A 10044-nucleotide genomic window follows, 5' to 3' on the forward strand; every position below is an offset into this window, starting at 1 on the left:
ACCATCTGACTGTTCAACCATTTGCCCGGTAGTTATAACACACAATGACCACCAGGGGGTAGATGCTTAGACCAGTAGAGGAGGGAGCCTGCATCGGCCCTGGGTTAGGTTACTGCTGGGGTACTGTCGGCCCCGAATCTGCTTCATCCGCACCCCGGACCCAGAGATCAGTTTCGGCCCAATCCCCACAGGCCAGGCTGAGGTACCCCACAGGTACACGAATCCGTGCACCAGGCCTCTAGTATATTTATAAGGAAGGAAGGCAGGAAACACCTAGTTGAGTACATTAACAATGGGAACTTACTGGTCAAGCAGAGTCTCTGGAACTAAGAGGCAGAAATGAGCCTGTTCCTCCCTTGAAATGGCTAATTGAGATTTGCTTGATGAACTTTCAGTTTAAGCTTAACCTCATAATCCACAAGGAAGAGCTATATCTCCCTGCCTGTTATTCTTGTTTCTCAGCAGTTCCATCCTTACACTTCTATAGAATGCTTTGTGATTCTGGAGCTTACATGCAATATTATATTAGTTACAGATGTACAACATAGTGATAGACATTTATATACCTTATGAAATGATCACCCTGATAAATCTAGTACCCATCTGACACCATGCATAGTTAATCCACTATTATTGACTATATTCTCTGTGCTGTACTTTACATCCCCATGACTATATTTATAACTAGCAATTTGTACTTACCTGAGATAAAGGAGCACCTGATTGAAAGTCTTAGCATGAATATTTGGAATTACAGAGAAATTCTCAAAAGAAAGGGATCACTGTCACTAGAATAACGGGAATGGCAATGTCTGAGGGGCCGAGCGAGGGAGCTCTAGCCACCACAGACAGAGAGCATTGCACTGCTTATCCACGTATACAAGTGTATGCACTGCTTATCTGTCCCCTTTAAGAGTGACTTTAAGTGGTCCAAATTAATACATTATAAACATGGTGTTGTTTTATTTTCTTTTACTCCAGTCACTGTTTCAACCATAGTCTGTGAAACATTTTGTTATCACTCCCAAATAATATTGGACAGATTACAAAACACCCTGTTACTTTTAAACCTATGTGGTTTTAGTTTTCAACTTCATCTTTACTTCAACTGTTTCCCCTCCTCAGACATCTGAAAATATCATTCCTCTTCCTTCCACATTCAGAGGTGAGAGATATGTATCTGTCTTTGAAATACATCCTCTTCTTGTCTCCTCTAAAGTATGTGTCCTGCAGTGAGTTGGGGCTCATAGACAAGAGAGGGAAAGTTACATGTGCTTCTCTATAAACAGATGGTGTTGTAGGTTTCTTTCTTGGTTTGTTCTGACAGCTTTTCTGACCACCACAGATATTCTCTGTGTGGAAAGTGTGCCAATGATTGGAAGCACATGTATCAGATTTTCTGGAGGTGCTGTGGTCCTCCCCACTGCACAGTTCCCTGATTTGTGAGGTCTGGCTCAGGCGTCCTAGGCAGTATACCCACCAGGCCTGTTGCTGTGCTATTTTTTACAGTGGGGCAACGTCTCATGATAATACTAACAAATACAACTACTTCTTATTTCTCTTGACTCATTGGAAATTTGGGCATTTATATGGGGTGAACATAATCAATGTCACTGCTTTCTTCTACTGGTATCCAAATGAGGAAGAGTTGGCCATATAATTCAATATCATGTAAGATATTTTGTGACTAATTTGGCTGGACCACATGCTCAAAGATTATTCTGGATCTTTCTATCAGGGATTTTTTTGTGTGTGTGTGATGAGGTTTATATTTAAATTGATAGACTTTGTCCTCCATAATGTGGATAATCACTGAAAGAGTTAAAAACAGTATAAGATTGATCTTTCCCAACAACAAAAAAAATCTGCAGCAGATGGCCTTTGGACTTGAAGTGTGTATCAACTCTTCCAAACTAGGTTGCTTATTCTGCAGATTTTGGACATGCCAGCTTCCATGATGTGAACCAGTTTTATAAATGTATGTTTATTTTATTCAATTACACAAATTCATATATATCCTATAAACATTTTTCTAGAGACCCCTAATACAGAAATATTAAGAAACCCAGATCACTCACCTGTAAGACTACAATAACAGTTAATGAGAGGTGGGGTTTATTGTTGGCCCTTGTGGTCTACATTACTAAATATATGTCTTCTTGTTTCCTTGAGATTGGCCCCATGACCATTTTTCTTTTATTTTCCCCTGCTCAACCTAACAACAACATAAAAAGGTATGATTTTGATTCATTCACACTAGATGACTATTGTTGTGTTGACTGTTGTCATTTTTTTATTTGACAATCTAAGGAAAAAGAGGTCAGTGATCCTGACTAAAGACTCAGGTATTGCATGTTTTAAACATACTTGAGGCACCATTTATTGAAGAAACTGTCTTGACTCCGTTGTATGCTCTTGCCTTCTTTTTTACATATTAATGGAGCATAATGGCTTAAGTCAATTTCTGAGTTCTCTGTTCTGTTCCATTGATCTATATGCCTGTTCTGATGCCAGTACCAGGCTGTTTTGATTATAGTAGCTTTGTAGTATATCTTGATGTCTGGTATTGTGATCCCTTGAACTTTGTTCTTCTTTCTCAAGATTGCTTTGGCTATTTGGGGTCTTTTTTGGTTCCATATAAATGTTTGGAGTATTCTAGATCTGTAAACTATGCCATTGATATTTTAATACAGATTGCATTGAATCTATAGATTGCTTTGTTTAGTATGGACATTTTTGTGGTTCCATGTAAATTTTAGAATTTTTTTCTATTTCTGTAAAAAATTCCATTGAAAATTTTACTGCATCAAATTTTATAGATTTATTTGGCTTGTATGCACATTTTAACAATAATTATTATTCTAATCCATGAACATGGGATACTATTTTCTTTATTAATGTCTTCTTTAATTTATTTTATCAAATATCTTATAGTTTTCAGTGTACAGATCTTTCACCTCTTTTGTTAATTTCTAAGTATTTTATTGTTTTTGATGCTATTATAAATGATATTATTTTATTAATTTTTAGATACCTCATTGTTAGTATATAGAAATGCAACTTATTTTTGTATTTGATTTAATAACCTACAACTTTACTGAAACTGTTTATTGGTTCAACAGTTATTTGGTGCAGTCATTAGGATTTTTCTATATGTAAGATCACGTCTTCTGAAAACAGGGACACTCTTCCTTCCTGATTCAGATACCTTTTTATTTCTTTTGCTTGCCTTATATCTCCGGCTAGGACTCCCAAGACTGTTTCGTATAGGAGTGATGAGAGTAAGTACCCTTGTCTCATTCCTGGTCTTAGACAGAAACTTGCAACTTTTCACCACTAAATGTGTTAATTGTGGGCTTGTCATATATAGCCTTTATTACTGTATGTTGAGATACATATGTTCTTTCTTTACCCAATTGTTGATATTTTTTTATCATGAATGGATGCTAAATTTTGTCTAAAGCTTTTTTTTGCAACCATTTGAGATGATTATATGATTTAAAAATTTTTTAAAAATATATAATCTTTATTGTTGAAAGTATTAGATATGATCCTTTTTCCTCCAATTGACCTCTTCTAGCCTGCCCCCAGCCCCATCCCAGGCCTTCACCACCCTATTGTCTGAGTCCATGGATTATGCATATATGCATACAAGTTCATTGGTTGATCTCTTCCCTCCAACCCCCCCACTTCCATCCCTGTGAGGGTTGACAGTCTGTTCAATGGTTCGGTGTCTCTGGATCTATTTTTGTTCATCAGTTTATATTGTTCATAAGATTCTACATATGTGTGAGATTATGTGATACTTATCTTTTTCTCACAGGCTTATTTCACTTAGCATAATGCTCTCCAGGTCCATCCATGCTGTTGCAAATGCTAAGAGTTCTTTCTTTTTTACAGCTGCATAGTATTTCATTGTGTAAATGTACCACAGTATTTTAATCTACTCATCTGCTGATGGGCACTTAGGCTGTTTCTAAATCTTAGCTATTGTAAAATTGTGCTGCTATGAACATAGGGGTGCGTATATCCTTTCTGATTGGGTTTCTGGTTTCTTGGGATATATTCCTAGAAGTGGGATTACTAGGTCAAATGGCAGTTCCATTTGAGGAAACTCCATACTGTTTTCTACAGTGACTGCCCCAATCTGCATTTCCACCAGCAGTGTATGAGGGTTCCCTTTTCTCCACATCCTCACCAACACTTGTCATTTGTTGATTTGGTGATGATAGCCACTATAGATTTTTAAACTTTTTATTTTTATTATTGAAAGTATTACATATGTCCCCCTTTACCCCCACGTCGATCCCCTCCAACTGCTCCTACTCCCTACTCCAACCTTCTGATCATGTGATTTTGATATTTCATTCTATTAATGTGTCATATCACATTTATTGATTTGTGTATGTTCATGGCATACTTCAAAGACCTAGAACAAACTCTCCAAAAATTCATCTGAAATAAAAAAGACCCTGAATAGCTGCAGCAATATTGAGAAAGAAGAACAAGCTTAGAGGTATCACAATACCAGATTTCAAGCTATACTATAAAGTCACTGTTCTCAAAATTGCCTGATACTGGCACAGGAACAGACATATAAACCAATGGAACAAAACAGAGAACCCAGAGTTCAACCAAACTATTATGCTCAATTAATATTTGACAAAGGAGGCAAGAGCATACAATGGAGTCAAGACAGTCTCTTCAATAAATGGTGTTGGAAAAATTTGACAGATACAGGCAAAAAATGAAACTAGACCACCAATTTACATCATACACAAAAATAAACTCAAAATAGATAAAGGACCTAACTGTAAGACAGAAACCATAAAAATCCTAGAAGAAGCCATAGGCAGAAAAATAGCAGACATTTGTCGTAGCAATGTCTTTATGGATACAGCTCCCAGGGCAATGAAAACTAAGGAGGAAATAAACAAATGGGACTACATCAAAATCAAAAGCTTCTGCACAGCAAAATAAACACCATCAAGAAAACAATAAAGAAGCCCACTGCATGGGAGAAGATATTTGCCAATGTTATCTCCAGTAGGGTTTAATCTCCAAAATTTATAGGGAACTCATACAACTTAATAAAAGAAAGAGAAACAATTCAATCAAAAAATGGCCACAGTACCTAAATAGACACTTTTCTAAAGAAGACATACAGAAGGCTGAGAGACATATGAAAACATGCTCAAAGTCACTAATCATCCAAGAGATGCAAATCAAAACAACAGTGAGGGACCATCTCACACCTGTCAGAATGGCTATCATCAACAAATCAACAAAAGACAAGTACTGGCAAGGATGCAGAGAAAAAGGAACCCTCATGCACTGCTGGTAGGGATGCAGACTGGCGCAGTCACCGTGGAAAACAGTATGGCGTTTCCTCAAAAAAATTAAAAATGAACTTCCATGTGACCCTGTAATCCCACTTCTAGGAATATATCCCAAGAAAACAGAATCACCAATCAGAAAGGATATATGCATCCCTATGTTCATAGCAACACAACTTACAGAGCTAGGATTTGTTGAACTATCCTTAATGGCCCAAGAATGAATCCCATTTGATCACTGTGTATGATCCTTTTAATGTACTGTTGATTTCAGTTTGATAGCATTGTGTTGAGAATTTTTTTTTCATCTGTATTTATCAAGAATACCAGCCTATAGATTTCTCTTTTTGTACTGTTCTTGTCTGTCTCTGGGATCAGGGTGATGCTGGCCTTGTAAGATGAGTTTAGGAGTGTGTCTTCCACTTCAGTGTTTGAAAGTATTTGAGAAAGACTGCCATTGAATAATCTTTAAGGTTTGGGTAGAATTAACCAGATAAACTGTCTGGTGGTGGGTTTTCCTTTGTTGGGAGGTTTTTCATTACTGACCCAATCTCCTTACTTGTAATTCATCTGTTCATATTTTCTATTTCTTCCTATTCAATTTAGGTAGGTTGTAGTTTTCTAGGAGGTTATTCATTTCTTCTGGTTAATCCAATTTTTTGTTTTATATTTGTACATAGTAGTTAAGTTTTCTATGATTCTTTGTATTTATTTGTTGTCAGATTTAATGTCCCTTTTTTTATTTGTAATTTTATTTACTTGGGTTCTCTTTTTTGTTCTTGGTTAGTCTACCTAAAGTTTTGTCTATTGTGCCTTTTTAAAGAACCAACTGACTCTTGGATTTGTTAATCTATTTTAATGTTTTCCTCTTCTCTATTTCATTTATTTCTGCTCTTATTATTATTATTTCCTTTATTTTGGTAACTTTGGGTTTAGTTTGTGTGTTTTTTCCCTAGTTCTTTAAGGTTCAAGATTAGATTTTTTAGTTGAGATTTTAAAAATATTTTTCTGGATGTATGCATTTGTTGCTACAAACTTAACTGGTAGAACTTTTTTTGCTTCATTCCAGAAGTTTTGGTATGTTGTTGTTTTCCATTTTCATTTGTCTCATTACTTTTTAAAATCCCATTAGTTATATTTTCTGATCCATTTGTTGTTCAGGTAAAGTGTTTTGATACACTTTTCCTGTCAAAAGGAGGAGTCAGTTTCTCTTTTTGAAAATGGGCCTGCCTTTGAGACATCCTATGAAGAGAATGTGGTAGAAATTATACTGCATGCTTTCTGAGGCTATGAGGTGAAGGCCTTGCAGGTTTTTCTGGTAGCTCTTTAAACACTGGCTCATATATTTCTTCAGTCATTATGGAAGAAACCCAGTTACAGTGAAGCTGTGTTTGGAAAGAACACACACACACACACACACACACACACACACACACACACACACACACGGGGTGGGGGGAGAGAGAGAGAGAGATTCCAAAGAAGGCCCATCTTTTCAATTGTGACATGTTGAAATCTTTCTAGAACAAGTGCCAGACATGTAAATAGAGAAGCTTCAAGATCACCTCATGTGTCCTAGCTGGTTTGGCTCAGTGGATAGAGCATCAGCCTGTGGACTGAAGGGTCCGGGTTTGATTCCGGTCAAGGGCACATGCCGGGGTTGCTGGCTCAATCCCCGTGTGGGGAGTGCAGGGGGCAGCCAATCAATGATTCTCTCTCACCATTGATGTTTCTATCTCTCTCTCCCTCTCTCCCTCTCTCCCTTCCTCTCTGAAATCAATAAAAATATATATTTTTTTTTTAAAAAAAGATCACCTCGTGTGAGAACCTAAGTGATAACTGCTGAACCAGTCATTTTCAAGTCTTGAGCAAAATAAATGATGCCTTCATATTTTTAGCCACTCTTCTGCAAGTGACTGGTTACACAATGTAAGATAAATACAACGGACACTTACCTTTACTGGATCCTAAATCAATTATTTATTTTTGATGTAAAGGAACAAGTGTAAGAATAAAATTCAAATAACAGTCAAAAAGATTTTTCATTTTTTAAAATGTTCAAGATGCTGTTATGTATCTTGAAATTCTGCCAAGTGACAATTGAATATAATTCTCCTGCTTTCTCAGCTTCTACCACTATGGAGGTTTATTTCATTCATTTCAGAAATCTGAATAAAAGAGGACCCTAATCACCCAAACACACACACACACTGCACACACCAAACCCCATATTCCACCCTGCACCACCACTGCTTTGTAGTGGACAAGCAAGGAAAAAGGTTTTCCATTATTAAGATCCATAGGCACAGCCTGGTCAATAATGATTTGACTATTTTGGCTTCAAATTGAGCAGTTGTCACAGAAATTGCATCAAATCACAACGTTCTTTGTTCAGTTGGGGTCCTGAGAAACTCAGCACCCCATCTCTAATAGAATTATTATGTAGCAGTTAGTGTGCATAATACTCTAAGATAGAGAGAAAGCGATACAAGAATTTTCTAGTAGTCTGTGCTTTCGTGTTCTTCATTGGTTTAACTTGTACAAAATTTCTTTTTGCAATAAAGCAGCCTTATGATTTCAGTGAAGAAGGAACAATAGTGACAGTTTATGAAGTCTGTTCTTTCTCTGAGGGGAGAAGGACAGACACATGGCTAATCGCCAAGTGTCTGGGTCTACAAGCTCAGGATTTCCCAAGGGGAGCCTGGGTCAATAGATGTGTCTGTTTTCTAATGAAAATATGGGTAGATTTTTAGATGCCAGGATAAGCATTAGAAATTATACATTATATTGATATGTTCTATAGCAATTTATAAAACAATTGGACTTATTTATTCCTGCATAGGAGAGGCTAAACTACTGGCACATTCTCTTCACAAATCTTACTTTGCATATACATTCTTAAACCTCTTTAGAAGGAGTCTGCTCTAATGAATGTACTATGCTTGATTGGTTGCTTTTTTAAACAATAGTGGGTGGAAGGTTAGGGATTTATTAATGGAATGCTATCTTAGTTTTAAAATATAAACTTGTGAGCACATCTTTATCAATGAATTTAGAAGTGCAGTTCTGTGAAGCATTTGGAAGTAAATATCAACGCTCTGAACTCTCCGCTGAGACACAGTTTGTCTCCTGTGGAAAATTAATTCTGAATAAGTAACACAGATAATAGTCATTCTGGCCTCAACTGAATTGCAGATGTTCAAGCTTCACTAGAACCTTCTCCCCTTCCTGGCACCTGAGTTCTGAACATTTCACCTGTGACCACAAAATGAAACTGAACCAATGGGATTTACATGCCCGGCATGGGAGCACTAATGTTGGCAGCGGAGGGGAGGACTCGCGGAGGAGGCCCAAGTCACTGAAACAGCCCCGCTGAAGTGAATTACCACTAAAGGAAAGAGACTCTAGCATATGCAAGCTGTTTTCATTATAATGCAGAATTTCTAGAAGAGTATAATATTAAGAATTTTTTCATAAAAGTGTAATAATTTTCTTAGCATTTCTTCTAGCAAGTTAATTACCAGAACCATTGTGAGGGTTCTCCAGTTCCACTGGTTTTATGTAAATTCAGAAATCCTAGCATTCATGTACATCAATGCAGCCCAAACCAAACCAAACAAAACAAAAACAAACAAACAGATGTATTTGTTTAAAGCAGTAATAGCATTCTATCCAATATTGTGTCAATATTAATGTGTCTTCTGACCCAGATTCAAAGTAAGAGCTAAAGACTCATACCCCCAAAATAGACAAACAAAGAAGGTGTAGAACTTTTCATATTAGCATTTAACGGTAAGAGCTAAAGACTCATATCCCCAAAATAGACAAAGAAGGTGTAGAACTTTTCATATTAGCATTTAACTCAAATGTCCCCTCTTTATGAACAGAATGGGTTTTTTTGTATCATGCCCTTCCATTTTGTGTTTTCCCTATTCTTTTGTTAAGGCCTTGACCTTAACAAAGTATACTGTCAAATGAATTGTATCATGATAAAAAAAAAATGAACTTCAGAGACACTATTATCTATTTGAGGGGTAAAAAGGTCCAAGCTTTCTTTGGACTGTAGCTCCCATATTTATATAGGAGAAAATTCTATAAATATATTTGTGTGCCACAGAAAAAATATCACTGGTCTTTTTCTCATTTATTTTCTCTTCTCTCTCCTGAATATATCTGTCTCTATCATCTCTATCATTTATATATCTCTATCTCTATCTCTATCTCTATCTCTATTCATTTATTTTCTCTTCTCTCTCCTGAATATATCTCTGTCTCTATCATCTCTATCATTTATCTTTATCTATCTATATCTATAGCTATATCATCTATATCTATATCTATATCTATATCTATATCTATATCTATATCTATCTATCATCTATATGATCTGTAGCTCTAGCTCTAGCTCTAGCTCTAGCTCTAGCTATTTATCTATCTACTAGAGGCCCGGTGCATGAAATTCATGAATGGGCAGGGTCAGGCATGAGAGGAATGGACACCGCCGTCAGCATCCTGCCACTGCACAGTTTCTTGCCTCTCCCCTCCTCCTTCCCTCACCGCCATGCCACCACTGGGGCCTGCAGGCTGGGGGAGGGACAATGCCTGCTGGCCAGGGGGAAGGACAGGGGTAAGGGACCACGGGAGGGTGGCCACTGGCCCTGAAGAGGGAGCCAGACCTCAGCCTCCCTGGGAAATGACCGCATGTGCT

This window comes from Myotis brandtii, unplaced genomic scaffold (genome assembly GCF_000412655.1).
Source record: "Myotis brandtii unplaced genomic scaffold, ASM41265v1 scaffold36, whole genome shotgun sequence".
Classification (NCBI taxonomy): domain Eukaryota; kingdom Metazoa; phylum Chordata; class Mammalia; order Chiroptera; family Vespertilionidae; genus Myotis; species Myotis brandtii.